Source organism: Heptranchias perlo, chromosome 22 (genome assembly GCF_035084215.1).
Source record: "Heptranchias perlo isolate sHepPer1 chromosome 22, sHepPer1.hap1, whole genome shotgun sequence".
NCBI classification, from domain to species: Eukaryota; Metazoa; Chordata; class Chondrichthyes; order Hexanchiformes; family Hexanchidae; genus Heptranchias; species Heptranchias perlo.
The window spans coordinates 30,444,530-30,464,316 of record NC_090346.1 but is presented as its reverse complement, the minus strand read 5'-3'; the positions used below and the strand labels follow the sequence as shown (position 1 = coordinate 30,464,316).

At 44.7% G+C, this 19,787-nt stretch overlaps 1 protein-coding gene across 2 annotated transcripts in view; it reads right to left on the bottom strand.

The window, feature by feature from the left end:
- Window positions 1–17,621, bottom strand: part of arhgdig (Rho GDP dissociation inhibitor (GDI) gamma) — an 86,838-nt gene extending 69,217 nt beyond the window's left edge. The window contains exon 1 of one of the 2 annotated variants that reach the window (XM_068003720.1): window positions 17,564–17,621. The gene's annotated coding sequence lies outside the window, so the exon portion shown is untranslated. Of the gene's footprint in view, window positions 1–7,007; window positions 7,159–17,563 lie in introns of those variants that run through there. The other variant, XM_068003721.1, reaches the window with a different exon arrangement.
- Window positions 17,622–19,787: the final 2,166 nt, after the last annotated feature.

Below are 19,787 nucleotides of genomic sequence, written 5' to 3'. Positions count from 1 at the left end.
TAGAGGCACCTGGGGAGGAAGAAGTACAGGAACAGGAAGATCAAGAGGACAATGAAGAGCAAACACCACCAATCCCACCACTTGCCAGAGCTGTGAGGCAACAAATCATCAAGCAGAGGTTCACTTGAATCAGGACATTGCAGCAGTAGTTCCTCAGGGCAGTGTCCAAGGCCCAACCATCTTCAGCTGCTTCATCAATGACCTTCCCTCCATCATAAGGTCAGAAATGGGGATGTTCGCTGATGATTGCACAGTGTTCAACCCCTCAAATAATGAAGCAGTCGGTGCCCGCATGCCGCAAGACCTGGACAACATCCGGGCTTGGGCTGATAAGTGGCAAGTAATATTCGCGCCAGACAAGTGCCAGGCAATGACCATCAAAAAAAAATCATTCTTCCCCTTCCAAATGCATCAAAAGCCACTCCTCCCATTTCATCAAGGTCCTTATACCCACCACATGAATGTACTCAAAGTATACACTTTCTTGGGTGTTGCACTCAGGTCACTACGAATGTTAAGATCAACATCCAAGTTAAGAAAATGCCAAAAACACCAAGATGCCTCATTAGTCTTAATTTCATAATTCCAAAATATTAACAAGTGAGAACTAAAAATCACCCCTGTTCAAACCTTAGTCCCTGACTCCTGTGCTCTTTTGCCTATTCTGGTGCTCCTACAAGGTGGTTCCCCTATGGTTACGGCTTGGGTGGTAGAAGATTGGTGAACTTCCAGTGAGATGGCCGAGGTGGAGGACCTCGAGGAGGTCTAGCTGTAGAGGACCTAGCTGCAGAATGCCGCATCTAGGCAGCATCAACAGCAGTCTATCCCAGCTGGCTGGCTGGAACCAACAAGGGCACTGTTTGAGAGGCTAGCAGGGGAGCAGGTGTGCTGTTATCCTGAGAGAGGACAGCACGAGCCTCTCCCATGGCACCACTACCAGTCTCGTGGGGCTAAGCCTCAGCACTCACACTGCTCCGTGCAAGAACAAAGTACAGGAGTGATGTGACGCTATCCAAGCTCTTATCCACACTCTCCTTCAGGCCAAGAGCCCAGGTAGCAGCAGTCTGAGCTCCTATCAAAGCTATCAGAGCTGCCATCAGAGACTCCATCGCTGTGGGCCCCCATGCAGTGTTTGTGAGCTGGCCACTTGCTCCATGGCTGACTGCATTGCTTCAATGCCCTGTGTGAAGATCCCACACAAGTTGGAGCTGGATTTCTCTATGCTCTTGGTCATTGTGTGTAGGTTCGCCGACAGGCAGCCCAGTGCACTTAGAAGGTCCTGGTGTGTAGCTATCAGTCTTCTTCTGTAGGCTAGGCCCTCATCTGTGTTCTCTGCAGCAAGGCAAGGATGCAAGTTCTGCCCCCGGCGAGCTACTTCCTGGGCCGTCCTATCCCCAAGCTGTTGCTCCTGTGTACTAGTGCTGGATGTACCTCCCAGTGTAGAACCCTCTACAGGCTACCCACTGCCAGTCTCTGAGCTGGTGCTGCAAGGGTAGGGTCAAATGACGCTTCATCTGCCAGTGCGTTGCCCTCTTCTTCCTTTGCTCCCTCAGAGCCCTGTTGAGCTTGGGAACCTGAAATGGAAGGAAGGGACAGGGGTTAGCAGTTAGCAGCAAGGCTAAGCAGAGACAGATGAATGGCTGCTCAAAACAGCTGCACTTTGTCATGCAGTGTGTGTTGGGTGTGACTGCAGTGAGAAGGGAAAAAGAGGGTAAGATGTGCAGAAACCCTACGGGACTTGCCCTTCAGCCTCGCCAGTCGTCACAGATCTGACGTGACCTCTACCCGCAATGTCGAGTGAGGCCTCCTCCAGTGAGGAAAGGACATGAACGTATGCTCGCCCTCCTCCCGTGCACGTCTGCTCTCTTGTATTTTGCGGCATCTTCTCCTGCCAGAAAAAAGGACAGTGTTAGTGGAAGCCTAGCAAGATGTTTTGAGGATGTGCATGTCAGGGCAGAATCGTGTGCATGTTGTGTAAAAACGGCAGCGGTATGGGGAAGTTAGCATAGTAATTGTGAGGACAGTAACAGGTGCAGAGTGTGACAGTAACAGTAGATGGAGGTGGAGCAAAGTGTACTGCTGTGATTGGAGAAGAATGATGGGAAGTGGGAGAGAGAAGCTTTGTGAGTACTGGGACTCCAGGTCGTTCAGGGCTCAGCAGAGAGTAACAAAAACAAGAGATAGGAGTCTTACCTTAGCAACTGTGGTCAGGTCAGTAAACTTCTTCCTACATTGCAGCCAATCCTGATACTGACCTCCTCTGTCACTTCTTGATACTTTTTCCATGTCACTTGTCTGGAGACCCTTCAGCCCCTGGCCAGATGAGCACCTTCCTCATCCTACTGACCCCCTGAAACACGACCTCCCATGTGGCATCAGAGAATCTGAGGACCCTTGCAGCATCAATTGTTCCTGCCATTTTGACTGTTGTAAAGAGAATTCCAGTTGCCTGCAGTCAAACAGCACCTCCTCTTTAAGAGGTGCAGGCTACCTTTAAATCACGTTAGGAAGGGCCGACTTTCCCGCTTCCAATTAAGCGAGCTGGCAAGTGAGCAATGCAAGTAATACAGGCAGCTCACCTAGTTTATCCAAATGAGGCATGAAAATCGCCTGTGCCTCTCGTCCATATGATCGGGTGTGCGGAACCAATTTTATCCCCAATATTCCTATAATGAATTTGCGCTATCACAGAGGCCAATCCTTCTCCTTGTGACTTAGTGCACACATTCCTTCTTAATCATTTATATTAAAATGTTATCTAATATTATCTAATCCCCCTTGGTACAACTTATTACCTCACTATTCTGTACCACTTCACACGCAAGCACACCAGCCAGGCTCCTTTTAATATGAACTTACCATGCCTGAACCACTAATCTATGCAACAAAGTACACTTCCATGATGGTGCTGTTACACAATTGTGACAAATCTTTAAAAATCAAACTAAGAATCACTGAACATATGGAACAATAATTACAGCCTGAATATCTCAAGTCCAAGTCTATACATTTGTTATCAGTTGATGGTTTATTTTTCAATCAACCTCAATATTCTGAGACAGAATGGGGTTTTCCAAAATCAGCAACTCTTTAAGATAAAGATATCCGTACAAGTTGTGAACAGTCACCCGTGGAGCAACAGATTAGTGTACCAATGCACTTCACTACGAAATGGCCCTCGATCCCCCAAATGCCAAATTCCTGATCTTCACCATGCCATCAGAAGTGGAGGTGAGTAGAAGCTAATCACTTGCCCACATGAAGGAGATGGCGGAAGAAAGGCAAGTCACTTTACAACTTCCAGCAACCAGTTCTGCAATGGAACTGGCAGACTCATAGGAGCTAGTCATCTGCCCGCCCTCTAAGGACAAATGTATTATGCAGAGAAATCTAAATAGAGAGAAGTTTAAAGATAAGTCCATTGTGAAATAAATAATTCAACGTTGTGCCACTAAGGCTGTATTTATACAACCTCTTGTGTGTCAATGAAAGGTGATTTTGGGTGGGAATAAATGTAAAAGTGACAGTATAACTCATAAGAGTGTTTAGCACACTAAAGACCAAAGTCTCACACCAGTTTGAGAGACAGAAGAGCCCAAAATACATCAACTTGTAGTAAATGTGATAAATTATGTACAATCTTGTTGGGTTCCTTGGTTAAATATCTAAAAATCTAAACCTGTCTGGGGTGTGAATCTAATCCATGCATTTTGCCAGCAAAATCAGGCTCTGGGCATTAAAAATACTTTCTGGTATAGAGGAGAGATTGTGCTTTCACTCAAGCTCAATTTACTATATATTTATTATATCTAAGCACTGGGTTGTTCAAACAGTAGCTCTGATATCATCTAAATGTAATGCAATAAATATAATAAACTAGGTGGCTGTACTCTGTGTTTGAGTACAGTACAGTACCATTTTTAGATAAACATTTTGTGTATATACAGTATCTGACCTAGGCAATCAATAAATTCAGTATAGTACCAACTCAAGAACTTCAAAATACACCACATCCATATAGAAGACTCCAGCAGCATTTCCTCTGCTATAACATAAATCTATACATAAAAGTGTTGTAAGACGAGCATAACTAGGTGGCTTTGAACCACCTAATTTCACTTTTAGAATCAGAGGATAAAATCCAACTTCAGTGGGGGCACAATGGAAAGAAAAATCGGGCCCAGGTGTTTAACGGTTGGCCAATCCACTACTACCCATTTTGAGCCCCCACCAAAGTTGAATTTTACCCCAATAGAGTGTTATAGTATAGGAATCATTCAAACCGTCAAGTCTGCACTGGTGTTTTTCTTCATGAGCCACCTAGTTTAATCCCACTGTACTGCTTGCTCCCTTTAATAGTCCTCTTTTTAAAGCAACTATCCAATTACCTTTTAAAAGAATGGTTTGTGGCAGAGAATACAACAATCCAACCACCCTCTGTATAAGATCTTTGTAACTTCCCCTTTAATTCTTTTTGTAATTATTTTAAATCTGTGCATAATATTTTAATAATATTTTGCTAACCACTTTATTCCCCATTATCACAGCCCTTTATAGCCAGTAAGCCCTCTATCAGGTCATCCCATTCTCTTCATAATTAACTCCTCTCTGATTAACATCCTAGTGAATCTACATTCCATTGCTTTTATATCCTTCCTATAATGTGGTGTCCAAAATTGTACATAATATGCCATATGCACCCTAACTGTACAAGTTCAATATTAATTCCTTGCTGTTGTAGTCTATGCATGTAGAGACAAAACTAAGGGTTCCATTAGCCTTTGTTATGATGGAGTCAATAGCACACAGTGTTCGAACTGTTCACAGTGCACATTTGGTATAAAAATACATCGTATTTATTTTTATGATGAGTAGGAAGTGTATATTTTATCCTGGATCGCTTTTAAGAGCAGAAGAGTGCACACATGATCACAGATCCATATCTTGCGATATGGCAATAATAAAAATATTGCATTAAGATGAAAGGCACAAAATGATGGGCACACTCCCCAGATGACACAATAAATTTCAGCACCCCAGTGCTATCCAGGTCTGACCAGAAAAGGGCAAGATAAAAGTTCAATTTTCAGAGTACTGATCTACCTCACACTGAATCTCCCACAAGTTTAGCCAAACCGCTAGGTTTCCAAATTAAATCCTTTACCGGTGAGAAAGAGCTTGTTATTTGATATTTTCCCCCTCACCAAATTACAGGGGCAGTAAGCAGAAGCAGCTCTTCTGCAGTAGCATGCGCATTAAAATCAGAAAATTCTGCCACACTCCCAGAAACTTTGGTAAGTAATGGAACAACTCCCTGAGCATGACATTTTGAACCCGCTGGTTTTAATATGCAAACTGCTGCTGCTAACTGACTCCCTGAAGAATCCTGATCTCTCCAATAATGCCTGTGTCTGCAGACAAGTTGGTCGCCAGCCGATAATGACCACTGGGATGGGCATATACATTATCTATAATAATATTGGAGCCGTCTGATGAGACCTCATAGTGCCACCCTGTTATTTGTATATTTTTTATTCTGACAGCTCTAGGACCTGACTCTGAATCAACTGCAGGTAACTAAAAGGTGATTTCTGAAAGATCCCAAGAACAACAATTTTGAACATCTTTCTGTAGTTGCACAGAAGAAAAGATGCCTATAATTTTAAAATCTATGGGAGTTGGTGTGAAAATGAGTATCATTTTGGGATACTCTTCATCACTTGGAACTCTTTCTGACATACCTGACAATGTACCAAGTGTTGATACTAAGTGAGGAAAGCAGAAAGACATTCCACTTACAAAATTAGACAATTTTACACTTTTATTACATGTTACCATTTAACTTTTCATAGCCATCCATGGTTTAAGTGCCACATACAGTGGCTTAGTTTTCAAAATAACAAGTTTTGTGTATGCCTCCCGCATTAACACCTTCATTTTACTTGTCTATTGTCTGTGCATATTGTCTGTAGAAAGAAGGAAAAGATCTTACATTTATATAGAGCCTTTCATGTCTTCTGATTCAGAGGCAGAAGTGCTACAACTGAGCAAAAGCTGACAAAGCAGGGGGTGAAATTCAACTTCGGCAGAAGCGCAAAACAGACGGTAGCGGATCGGCCGCCTGTTACACACCTCATCCAATTTTCCTTTCTATCAAAGTCAGTAGACAGTGAAGAAAGTTTACCACATTGACATCAGCATAACCATAAGGTAAGACTGACAATACATTCCCAGACACATTAATGGTCATTCCCCTTGCAAAATGTAACCCATTAGATGTGCTGCCTTGGAAAACACATATACAGCTTCATATTTTTAAAATAAGTTTTCAACCAGTATTACTCTTGCCAATTATAAATATCACTCCTAACATTTCAGCAATGCTGGCATTTCTGCATTGCCACTTATTCTATCAACTACCTAACAGACTGTTTGTACAACCTGATTTTCTTTTTGCACTGACTACAATTAAGAGGAAAAAAATATGCATGTGCCAAAATCAGAAACCCCACTTCAGATATTCGTCACTGCATCATCCACTCCACCTCTTGATACTGGCCAGTGCATCAAGTCCACCTCTGATAATGGCCAGTACATCATCTAGTCCACCTCTGGTACTGGTCAGTGCATCATCTAGTCCACCTCTGATACTGGCCAGTACATCATCTAGTCCACCTCTGATACTGGCCAGTGCATCATCTAGTCCACCTCTGATACTGGCCAGTACATCATCTAGTCCACCTCTAGTACTGGCCAGTGCATCATCTAGTCCAACTCTGATACTGGCCAGTACATCATCTAGTCCACCTCTGGTACTGGCCAGTGCATCATCTCGTCCACCTCTGATACTGGCCAGTACATCATCTAGTCCACCTCTGGTACTGGGCAGTGCATCATCTAGTCCACCTCTGGTACTGGGCAGTGCATCATCTAGTCCACCTGACCTCACTCATAAACATGTCAGTGCACCATTGCTGAAATTAATTGGATATGTTATCCATACTCACATTAAATGAAAATACCATTTGGGCCATGAGCAGGGCAGAATGTGCCATCTCCTCGTGTAGTAACAATTGTCAGGCAGGAGTGGACCATCGGTGGTCTATCCTACAAATCCAGTTTCCCACAAGATTACTTTGATGCAGTTTTAAATTAAATAATGCTGAATCCTATATGCTCACTAGACCTTGTCAAGTCTCACTCTGAAACTCATCATACTTCCTTGTTCTACCACCCTTGCTGGTAGTCTGTTCCACATCCTAATTACCCTTTTACTCAAAAAATTGTGTGTTGATGACAAAAGGAAATTGGGAAATTAATTTCAAAATATAATCATCTGTCGTTGAATTTCATGACAGAAGAAAAAGTTTCTGTACCTTACATGCTCCAAATCTCTTAATCTTCAATACTTTTATCAAATCACTCTCAGTCTTTTTCAAGAGCGAATAGTCCCCATATACCTGAACACTGATCTATAGCTCTGTACCCTTAGTTCTTGAATTAATCTAGTGACTCTTTCTCCTTTGTACTCCTTCCAATCATTTTTTTAAAAAAAGACACCAAAACTGCACAGTGCAGTTTTATTATACACCTCAATACTAAAAAAAGGCCTCAATACTAAAAAAAGGCATCGACCAATGTGCTCAAGCCACACCAGCTCCCGCTAGCTACATATCTGACGTGAGCATGACGTTTAATGTTCAATAATTGTGAATGAATTAATTGGAGCGTTTTCTGAAGCGTGAAGTTGAGGTCAGTGAGTAAAATGAGTCTGTTTGCTAGTTTTGTGCTATTTATGTTGCTTTCTGTCTTAAGCAATATTATGTTCGCCGAGAAAATAAAATCCTCTTGTTCTATGCCAAAATACTATTTCGTAAAAAGACAGGGACATACATAGAACATGAATCTCTGAAGGGGAACGCAGCAAAAAAAAGACTGAGAACCTTTGGCATAGGACATTCTCAGGCAAATTGGCTGAACTGAAAAATTAATGGTAAAATTTGTTGTTTCTCGTGAAAAGGGGAACTGCTTCTCCAGTAAAGGACACTCCAGAAACCAAATTCAATGAGGAAGCACAGCAACCACAAGGCAGCAGAACTGCATCTTGACACAGTCCAGACTATTATAGTGCAAGCAGCTAAAGATTTTATTTGGATCCAGAAAAGATTTTATTTTTAAGAAAACTGAAAACCTTTTTTATTCTATAATAAAAGTAAATGGCCTCTTCACATTTGAATTATAGGTCCCAGTTTTAACCCCCTCGCCTGGCCGGGAAGTGAGGGACAGTTAAAATGGGAGCAGCGACTTATGCCCTCTGAACCCGCTGCCTTCACGCCATGTCCCGGTGTTAACCTGCTCTTTTGAGTAGGCGAGCGGGACACCCGCAGGAAGGAAGCAGAGTCTTTCTTTAAGTATACAGATCGGGTCCGATTTTTTTAGGTTTCCTTGTGGGCCCGGAGGAGCAGGAGTGCCTCCGCCCGGCCTCACAAGGAAGCCTTGGGCCACCCTTGCTCCAGACTCTGCCTCTCTCCCCTCGATTACATCCAGAGCCCCCTTCACCACTTAAATGGCTGACGGGACCTTTCCTACGGTTCTCTGGCTGCGGCCTCCTGCCGCCGAATTCCCACTCCCGCCCACCAGCCAGCTAGTGGATCTGGCCAGGCTCTGGCAGGAGTTGGAGAAAATTTATGGAAATGAAGCCCAGCTGTTAAGATTGGTCAGGCCTCCACATACTCAAACTCCCCAGGTTTGCCACCCACTTTGGAACTCGCGCGGACCGTACCCGTCCCACCTGTAAAATAGAGGTTAACTGCCTGAGTTTCATATAACAAAAAGAAAGCAGAATAGACAAATTGATTTCTCATTAAAACAATAGGGGGAATTGTAAATGGCAGCGGTTTTCAGACAGGCAGGGGATGGGGTGGGTGGCACACCCACCTGACATCATCAACGTGAGGCCTTTAACTGCCGAGGTGCAATAGCATTTGATTGGCAGGCTACCCACACGATCATGTCAGATCGCGAGCAGCCCGCCCACTTGTAGGGCGGGAAGTCCAGTGGGCCTCCCGATGGCTATTTAAAATGCACCTCGTAAAGGGAGTTTGCGTTCACATCACTGAAATTTGTCTGTGGCTTCGCTAGAAACATCTTAATGTTGAAGATAAGTTGGAAATCCCCAGGGTCTCAAGACACATCTGTGGAGATCCTCATTCAGGAGGTGAGGGCACGTAGGGACGTCCTGTTTCCATTTGATGGAAAGAAGCTGCCAAAACGTATCTTGCAGCAGGCCCAAAGAGAAGTGGCAGAGTTAGTGAACTCTTGGAGCATCACCCCCAGGATCTGGATTCAATGCAGGAAATGCTTCAATGACCTGACCAGACCAACAAGGCTGACTACAGGTCTTCAATTCTCCATTTCTCTGCATTACACCTGGCAAAGGCACTTCACTTCTCCCGTGCACCACATCCTTCTTCTCCAATCACAAGGGGTCACTGTACCACTTGTCCTCATTCCAATAACACTCACCTGTTGCTCGTTGCCTTCACAACAGGCACTAACAGAATTCTGTTCTCACCTGGTAGGAAATGCTAAACGATTATATCCGCTGATGACTGCTTCCTCAGTTCTCATTCCAGCCACTGAACAGCTTTGCGTCCTGTTTGTGACTTGCTCCTTCTCTCTCTCAGCAGACACACTATATGAAGTCCCACACATATGCACATCCCTTTTCAACAGCCACTCACTAACTCTCTCCCCTCTCTTTCTGCAGGACAAAATAAAACAAACTGATGCCGTTCAGAGTCTGAGCTCCAATATCTGCACGTCTTGCCAGCCCCTCAGCCAATGCCCATCATGGTGCCAGAAAGCCAGCTGGGCCAGACTGCCCTGGCAGCAGTCAAGCAACTGCAGTCTGCAGCCAGGCCCTCTCAGGCCTAAGCCCCCGGAGGTCACCAACCACGAGCATCTCAAAGGCTCCTCACTTGAGCAATAGCAGTCTTCCACCAGCTATGCTGAAGCCACTGAAGGAATATCTCATAGGAGCAGTGGGAATGGTAAAAAAAAATTGAAAAATAGTAGTAAGGGTTGACACATAGGTGAAAAATGATGTTACGGCTATTACCATTTTAGCCATTAAAGAATTCACCTTTCCTAGGTTTGCACTTTTGTCTGCAGCGAGGTTTCATAGCAGGTTATAAGTCTGCAATATCAGAATGTCATATATACGACAGTTGGTTCAATGTCCTTTATTGCGGGGTTGAAGGACTGGTAAAGGCGGTAATAACAAGTGTTAATACGGAGACGAATTTTATGGAACATTTGAGGGCAATGAGCAGGTCAACTCATCCCTGGCATCTCTGGATGCAAGGTACTGTACTGGCCCTTCCTCACCTTCACCAGAGTCTTCTGCGTCAGATGAGGGGAAGTCTTTCTTGCTGTACATCCTCCATGTTCAGTTCTCTTTGGATTGCGAGGTTGTGCAACATGCAGCACACCACCACAATATGTGAGACTTTCTGTGGGCTGTACAGAAACGTGCCCTCAGTCCAGTCAAAGCGCCTAAACCATTGTTTTAGGAGCCCAATTGTGTTCTCAATAATCATCCTGGTGGTCCCATGGCTCTGGTTATACCTCATCTGTGTGGGTGTGCTGGGGTTACAGAGGGGTGTCATGCGCCATGTGTGGAGGGGGTAGCCCTTGTCCCTCAGCAGCCATCCTCTATAGTTCTGTGATGGGTGGAATAGTGAGGGGATAGTTGCCGCAGGATAAAGAAATTGTGACAGCTGCCTGGAAACGTGCCACAGACCTGCACTCTTCTGCGGTGGTGATCACTGACCAGATGCACACTGATGGAATGAAATCCTTTCCTGTTAACGAATGCTCCTGACTGGTTTTCTGGTGCCCTAATATATACATGTGTACAGTGTATGACCGCTAAACACAAGGGATACAGCTACTGCTGCAAATCTCAGAGCCTTTTCATTATGACTGATGGCATCCATTGGAAAAATAATGTAGTTGTTGGCCCAGGCAAAGCGGACTCTGGTGACCTGTTTGATGCATTTATGAACTGCAGATTGAGCGATGCGGGAAATATGCTCTGTATCACCCTGGAAAGATGCAAGGCAAAGATGTTAAGGACAGTGGTGACTTTCACTGTCACAGGCAAAGCATGCCCACCTGGCCCAGCAGGCAGTAGGTCTTCTTGCAGGAGGCTGCAGATGACTGCGACAGATGTCTGGAGAAATGCTGCCTCCTCATGCACTGCTCCTCAGACAATTCCAGGAAACTCACTCCAGCCCTGTACAGCCTGTGTGCTGGGTAAGGCTTTCTTTGAGCTGTCCTCCTCATATGTTGGGGTAAATTTTAACTGCAAGTTAGGAAGGGAGCATGCGGGGGGGGGGATTTCCGGATGCAAAGCCTGGAAGGTAAGTGGGCATCACGACCTTAATGAGGCCCATCAGTGGAACTTCCGGGTTTCACGCCCGGCAGCCAGCCTGATTGACAGGGGGACCGAGGAAGAGATTGGAGGGCCGAGGAAGAGATCAGGGGGGCCAGGAAGGGATCGGAGGGCCAGGAAGAGATCGGAGGTCGCTGGAAGTCGTGTGAAGAGTGGGGGTCCACCATCCGGGAGAGGGGGGTGATCGGCCGATCGCAAGGGTCCTGTCAGCCAGGTGAGCTTGTTGGGCGTGGATGAAGCACTCCTGCTCCTCCCAGCCCACAAGCAGTGAAAAATAAAGGCACTCAACTCATGGATCCGGCCCTTCCCGCCTGCTTACACCTGACGTGAATGGGAAGCGATGGGAAACCCGAACAGGTAAGGTTAAGTTTGTTTTATTATTCCAATGCACAAAATATTAAGTACCTGAAGTATCTCAATGAGCTACATTGCCCTTTTAAGTATCGGCCCGCCGGCTTTAATTGGGGGCAGGATTTCCTGGAGTCTGCTCTCCACATGCAGAAAAACCTGCCTGGGTTAAACCCAGAAGTAGGCATGTTGGAGTTGGGATGCGGTCACGCTCTGAAAACAAAGGATTTTTTACTCCTCACCCAGCTGTTCTTGGGGGTTAAAATTAACCCCCGTTGTCTCCTAACAGGCCCAGCTGCTGCTCCTTCTGAATAGGGCAGCCTGTTACTGCTGCTGTTGCGCCTCTTCATGCAACCAAATTAAAGTTCCAGGAGTGACACCGATCAAAAGCTGTGTGCTTTTTGAGGGTGTGGAAGCAAACTCTCCTGTGAAAATCCAAAAAATGCAGTAGCAAACAGATACCTATGATGTGAGTGCTTGAGGTGAGTGCCCCTTTAAATACAATTTCCAAAGGCCCTTTGGAAACCAATCCCGCTAGATTTTACTCAGTGGTTTCACCACAGGGCGGGACTTCCATTTTTGCACATTAAAATTGCATCGAGGCCCTAATGACATCACAGGACGCCTGTTTTGCATGTACTTACGAGGCTCCCGCCTGCTTCTGACAGGTGCCTCAGACACCTAAAACAACTGCATGATTAAAATGGATGCTGGCGGAAATCAAGTAAGAACGGGGCGGTAAATTTCCTGGTGCAATGTTCACTCCGCTGCCACGCGTTCCCATCAGGCGAGGGCATGGGAATTAAAATCGTCCCGAGTGATTCTGGTTACTACTGAACTGTATTAAGTTAAAATTCTAACCAGTTATACACCCTACCCGAGTTTACTTTCATTGACTTCAATGGAAATAGATTAAAATTACCCACATAAACATTGAATGCATAATTGGTTAACATAGAATTTGTTGATTTGACTGCAGCCACATCTTAATCCAAATGTTAGCGGACAATTAATGAGATTGCATACCCTCCATCTCACAAGATGAACCTCGGGTTTTTTTCAGTTTCTTCACTTTTGTATTGCAATATTCAAATAAGGCTTTAGGTTAAACAAATCATCTCAGTCCCAGGACATTGCTGCAGGAGTTCCTCAGGGCAGTGTCCTAGGTCCAACCATCTTCAGCTGCTTCATCAATGACCTTCCTTCCATCATAAGGTCAGAAATGGGGATGTTCGCTGATGATTGTACAGTGTTCAGTTCCATTCGCAACCCCTCAAATAATGAAGCAGTCCGAGCCCGCATGCAGCAAAACCTGGACAACATCCAGGCTTGGGCTGATAAGTGGCAAGTAACATTCGCACCAGACAAGTGCCAGGCAATGATCATCTCCAACAAGAGAGAGACTAACCCCCTCCCCTTGACATTCAACGGCATTACCATCGCCGAATCCCCCACCATCAACATCCTGGGGGTCACCATTGACCAGAAACTTAACTGGACCAGCCACATAAATACTCTGGCTACAAGAGCAGGTCAGAGGCTGGGTATTCTGCGGTGAGTGACTCACCTCCTAACTCCCCAAAGCCTTTCTACCATCTACAAGGCACAAGTCAGGAGTGTGATGGAATACTCTCCACTTGCCTGGATGAGTGCAGCTCCAACAACACTTAAGAAGCTCGACACCATGTGGAAGCAGAATAAACATAGAAAGAAAGCAAACTCTCCTGTGAAAATCTAAAAAATGCAGTAGCAAACAGATACCTATGATGTGAGTGCTTGAGGTGAGTGCCCCTTTAAATACAATTTCCAAAGGCCCTTTGAAAACCAATCCTGCTAGATTTTACTCAGTGGTTTCACCACAGGGCAGGACTTCCATTTTTGCACATTAAAATTGCATCGAGGCCCTACTGACGTCACAGGACGCCTGTTTTGCATGTACTTATGAGGCTCCCGCCTGCTTCTGACAGGTGCCTCAGACACCTAAAACAACTGCATGATTAAAATGGATGCCGGCGGAAATCAAGTGAGAACGCAGCCCGCTTGATTGGCACCCCATCCACCACCCTAAACATTCACTCCCTTCACCATCGGCGCACAGTGGATGCAGTGTGTACCATCCACAGGATGCACTGCAGCAACTCGCCAACTCTTTGACAGCACCTCCCAAACCCGCGACCTCGATCACCTAGAAGGACAAGAGCAGCAGGCACATGGGAACAACACCACCTGCACGTTACCCTCCAGGTCACCCACCATACCGTTCCTTCATCGTCGCTGGGTCAAAATCCTGGAACTCCCTTCCTAACAGCACTGTGGGAAAACCTTCACCACACGGACTCACCACCACCTTCTCAAGGGCAATTAGGGATGGGCAATAAATGCTGGCCTTGCCAGTGACGCCCACATCCCAGGAACGAATTTTTAAAAATGTTAATTACAAAAATGTTTTACCTCCATTTACAGGGTTAGTGAAATCAGAGTCTTTACTAAATATTTTTTTAAAACACAATTGTTAAAAGCATTCAAATATAACAGATTTTTCAGAGTTTTTAAAAAAACAAATTTTACATTTATGCTGATAGACTTCAAAAGGCTATAGGCATCAGAACAACCACTGGTTATCATTAAATAATGGCGGCTAAAGTAGGGAAAAGACAGAACAAAATTGCATTCACATAGCGCCTTTCACATCCTCACGACATCCCAATGGGCTTCATAGCCATGAATTATTTTTGAAATGTAGCCATTGTTGTGATGAATGGAAATTGCAGCAGCTAATTTGCACATAGCAAGGTCAAACAAACAGCAATGAGATATCTGAACAGGTAATCTGTTTCTGGTGATGGTTGAGGGATGAATGTTGGCCGGGAAAACTCTCTGCTCATCTTTGAATAGTGCCATGTGATCCTTTATATACACTTGGGAGAGTTTGGTTTAATGTCTTATCCAAAAGACAGCACCTCCTATAGTTTAGCACTCATTCAGTGCTACATTGAAGTATCAGCCTATATCATGTGATCAAGTCTTTGGAGTGGGCCTTGAACCCACGATCTTCTGATTCAGTGGCGAGGCTAGTAGCCTAGGTAACAACAACTTGGCATTTATATAGTGCCATTATCGTAGGAAAATGTCCCAAGGTGCTTCACAGAAGCGTAATAAGAAGTCAAAGAAGAAGATATTAGGAGAGGTGATTAGGAGCTTTGTCAAAGAGGTACGTTTTAAGGAGGGTCTTAAAGGATGGGATATAGGTGGAGATGTAGAGAGGTTTAGGGAGGAAATTTCAGAGATTAGGGCTTAGACAGCTGAAGGCACAGCCACCAACGGTGGGGGCAAAGAGAGTGGAGGATGTGAAAGAGGCATAAGGGCAGCAAAGTTTTGGATGAGCTCAAGTTTATGGAGGGTGGTGAATGAGAAGCCAGCCAGGACAGCATTGGAATAGTCGAGTCTGGAAGTGACAAAAACATGGATAAGGATTTCAGCAGCAGATGGGCTGAGGCAGAGGCGGAGATGGGCGATGGTATGGAGGTGGAAGTAGGCGATCTTTGTGATGGAGAGGATATAGAGTTGAAAGCCCAGCTTGGGGTCAAATAGGATGCCAATGTTGTGAACAGTCTGGTTAAACCTGAAACAGTAGCCGGGGAGGGAGATGAAATCGGTGTTGAGGGAACGGAGTTTGTGCTGGGGGGAGAGGCCAAGACAATGGCTTTTTCCTTCCCAATGTTTAACTGAAGGAAATTGCGGCTCATCAAGGACTAAATGTCGGACAAGCAGCGTGACAACACAGAGGCGGTGGAGAGGTCAAGAGAGGTGGTGGAGAGATAAATCTGGGTGTCAGCAGCATACAGATAACCTGACATGTTATCTTCGAATAATGTCACTGAAGAGCAGCACATGGTTAGGAATAGGAGAGTACCAAGGATAAATCCTTAGGGGACTCCAGAGGTAACGGTGCGGTTTCAGGAAGAGAAGCCATTGCTGGAGATTCTCAGACTATGATTGGATAGCTAAGTGTGGAACCAAGCAAGGGCAGCCCCACTCAGCTGGACAATGGAGAACAGGTGTTGGAAAAGAACACCTGTGGTCGCTCATGTCAATAGTTGCAAAGAGGTCAAGAAAGAGGGATAGTTTACCATGGTCACAGTCACAGAAAATGTCATTTGTGACTTTGATTAGGGCTGTTTCAGTGCTGTGAAAGGGACAGAAACCTGATTGGGGAGATTCAAGCACGGAGTTGTGGGAAAGATGAGCACAGATTTGGCAGGCGACAATATGTTCAAGGACTTTGGAGAGGAAAGGGAGGTTGAAGATGGGGCGGTGGTCTGCAAGGACAGAGGTATCGAGGGTTGTTTTTTTAAGAAGGGGGTGATGACAGTAGTTTTGAAAGGAAGCAGTATAATACCTGACACGAGGGAATTGTTCACAATGTCAGCTAACATGGGGACCAGGAAGAGAAGTCGGACGGTCAATAGTTTAGTGGGAATAGGGTCGAGAGAGCAGGAGGTGGGTCTTATGGACAAAAACCGAATTGTCCCATTGGCTGTCTTCTAGAATTAAAAGATTTCATCAGCATTGGGTCACTGATGAGCAGAACTCAACACGTACTTCAGTATGCATCTTCCCCAAGCAGAATGTGCTGCAAACAGGCAGTATAGCCTGATGTTGTCCCGTCATATTGTTCTCATGCTGTTGTGAAACCTGCTACATAACTGCAATGTTAATGTTAAAACAGCTCATTTTAGTTGGACCAGACTTCAATATCTTATACTTCCTTTACTGATTGTTGGCTGAAGCTAGATCTAGTACATTGTACATTGTGTTGTCTGTCATGCTGCTTGCCCCTTTGGACTACCTATGTACTTTCACCTAATGTTACCTTTACCTAAATCAGCAGTCAATATAGAGAAGGATCAGCAAATTTTTTTTTGCGCTTTGCAAATACACACTTTTAATAGCTGTTAAAAATTTTAGTCAAGACAAATCTAGTTTTATCGTAAATAATAAAAGTAGCTACTGCACAACTGAGAGAATAACCTCTGCAGCAATCACTCCCAATGTACAACAGTGGAGGATTTTGACAGTCAAAATCAGTTAATCTTTCTACAGTTACATCTACAGTAAATGTGATAGTTCTGAACAACAATCAGACAAGGGGGGCTGCTGATTGGACCTCAAATTTTAATTTACATTTCCTGCTAAGTTAATTATAAACATCTGAAGAACATCTTTTCAGTGCTTATACACAGCTTTCTCAGTATAATGTGGATTTAACCAAGTCAGTAAACATTTTTTAATGTAAATTATCATTTCATTAAAATCAACCGAACTACTGCAATCCCCAGTAAATTACATCAACTTGACTATAAGCTCTGCTGTAATTACATAACGGACATAATTTACAGTTTTAATATTAACATTTTGAAACCTCAATTTACTCCCACAATCAACACGAAACCAATTAGTACAGCAAAAACAGAAAAAAAATAAGGTAGTCAAAATGTTTAGTTTAAAATAATAAGAACGTGGATGGGTGGAGCAGTAAGATTGCAAAACTGAGGGGAAAGGTTCTTCCAGGCAACTTCGCCATCAAAAATTGATTTAACTTTTTGTTGAGACAGTCGGAGTGTTCTTAACTGCCTTTTCTATCACCCCAGATACATTTATATTAATGTGGGGAAACCTCACGTACACTTTGATGAGTAAGAAAGATGTTCATTTATTCTGTGACAGTCAGGCCTGTTTGAAAACCGTGACACTTACCTTAAAACTCCTCTCGAGTTGCCTCCAGCTACTTCACTCCTGTCTCTTCAACTGCAGCAGCGCACTGGGCAGAAAGCAGCCCGAATCTGCATGCCACCAATCAGCTCGCACACAACTCCGCTGATTGACAGCTGGGATATGCAGCTTCAAGTAGATGATTGCACGCCAGTTTATTTTTCAAAGGTTCAGTTTGCAGTGGTAAAAGGTTGTGAATTGGATCAGAGTGATTCGCAAAAGTTTAGAAATTCTGATGAATGGCACTGTCCAAAAAATTAATCTTTCTTTTTCTAGATGATTAAACTGTCAGACGTGGTCACACTCTGGCCTCTGAGTCAGAAGGTTGTGAGGTCAAGTCTCACTCCAGAGACTTAAGCACAAAATCAGTGCTGATACTCCAGTACAGTGCTGAGGGAATGCTGCACTATCAGAGGTGCTATCTTTCGGATGAGACATTAAATCGAGGCGCCGTCTGACCGCTCAAGTGAATGTAAAAGATCCCATGGCACTATTTCGAAGAAGAGTAGAGGAGTTCTCTCCGGTGTCCTAGCCAATGTTTATCCCTCAATCAACATCACTAAACCAGATTATCTGGTCATTACTGCATTGCTGTTTGTGGGATCTTGCTGTGCACAAATTGGCTGCCGCCCAAAATAGCCAAAGTACTTCATTGGCTATAAAGCGCTTTGGGACGTCCCGAGGTCATGAAAGGTGCTATATAAATGCAAGTCTTTTTCTCTCTATGACTGACCTGTGTGTTTCAAACATTTCTGGGGGTTTTTTTAATTATTATTTTAGATTTCCAGCATTTTATTTTACTATTTATTTATATTGGTGAGGAAGATGAAGCCTTCATCCTGTGTACGAATTCAGTATGTATCTAAATAAGACCTTTTTACCTTCAAGGTGAACCATGGTGAGTGCGTATGTGCGTGTAGGGAAAAGACGCCTCCTGTGATGCCTCATTCTAAGAACTTCCAATCTTGCCTCTTCCATGTACTCTTTCTCCTTCTCCTCATCAAAGCATAGGCAGAGAGGGTTTTCCTTTGAGAAATCTATGTTCCCAGTACTTTCTACACAGCTGACTAAACAACAACAACAACTTGCATTTATATAGCACCTTTAACGTAGTAAAACATCCCAAGGTGCTTCACAGGAGCATTATCAAACAAAATTTGACACCGAACCACATAAGAAGGTATTAGGACATGTGACCAAAAGCTTGGTCAAAGAGGTGGGTTTTAAGGAGCGTCTCAAAGGAGAGAGAGGTAGAGAGGCGGAGAGGTTTAAGGGAGAGAATTCCAGAGCTTAGGGCCTAGGCAGCTGAAGGAACAGCCGCCAATGGTGGAGTGATTGAAATCGGGGGGGTGCAAGAGGCAAGAATTGGAGGAGCACAGGGATCTCGAAGGTTTGTAGGGCTGGAGGAGGTTACAGAGTTAGGGAGGGACAAAGCCATGGAGGAATTTGAAAATAAGGATGAGAATTTTAAAATTGAGGCATTCCTGGACCAGGAGCCAATGTAGGTCAGCGAGCACAGGGGTGATGGGAGAACGGGACTTGGTGCAAGTTAGGAGACGAGCAGCAGAGCTTTGGATGAGCTCAAGTTTATGGACAGTGGAAGAAAGGAGGCCAGCCTGGAAAACATTGGAATAGACAAGTCTAGAGGTAACAAAGGCAGGGATGAGGGTTTCAGCAGCAGATTAGCTGAGGCAGGGGCAGAGACGGGCGATGTTACGGAGGTGGAAGTAGGTGGTCTTGGTGGTGGAGCAGATATGTGGTCGGAAGCTCATCTCAGGGTCAAATAGGACGCCAAGGTTGTGAACGGTCTGGTTCAGCCTCAGACAGTGGCCAAGGAGAGGGACGGAGTCGGTGGCTAGGGAACGGAGTTTGCTGCGGGGATCAAAGACAATGACTTCGGTCTTCCCAATATTTAGTTGGAGGAAATTTTTGCTCATCCAGTACAGGATGTCGAACAGTCAGTGTGACAAATGAGACAGAGTGGAGGGGTCGAGAGAGATGGTGGTGAGGTAGAGCTGGGTGTTGTCTGCGTACATGTGGAATCTGATGTTGTTTTCGGATGATGTTGCCGAGGGGATGAGAAATAGGAGGGGGGCCAAGGATAGATCCTTGGGGGGCTCCAGAGGTAACAGTGCGGGAGCGGGAAGAGAAGCCATTGCAGGTGATTCTCTGGCTACAACTGGATAGATAAGAATGGAACCAGGCGGAC